This window comes from Meleagris gallopavo, chromosome 17 (genome assembly GCF_000146605.3).
Source record: "Meleagris gallopavo isolate NT-WF06-2002-E0010 breed Aviagen turkey brand Nicholas breeding stock chromosome 17, Turkey_5.1, whole genome shotgun sequence".
NCBI classification, from domain to species: Eukaryota; Metazoa; Chordata; class Aves; order Galliformes; family Phasianidae; genus Meleagris; species Meleagris gallopavo.
This window is the reverse complement of record NC_015027.2, coordinates 6956714-6957019: the sequence shown is the minus strand read 5'-3', so window position 1 is coordinate 6957019 and position 306 is coordinate 6956714.

Here is a 306-nt window from a genome sequence, read left to right as displayed (position 1 = left end):
AGAGGAGCTCTGCAGAGAGGGACCTGGGCGTCCTGGTGGACGACAGGTTGGCCATGAGCCAGCAGTGTGCCCTCGTGGCCAAAAAGGCCAATGGCATTCTGGGGTGCATTAAGAAGAGCGTGTCCAGCAGGTCGAGGGAGGTGATCCTCCCCCTCTACTCTGCCCTGGTAAGGCCTCATCTGGAGTACTGTGTCCAGTTCTGGGCTCCCAGTACAAAAAGACAGGGATCTCTTGGAAAGAGTCCAGCGGAGGGCCACAAAGATGGTGAAGGGCCTGGAGCATCTCCCCTATGAAGAAAAGCTAAGT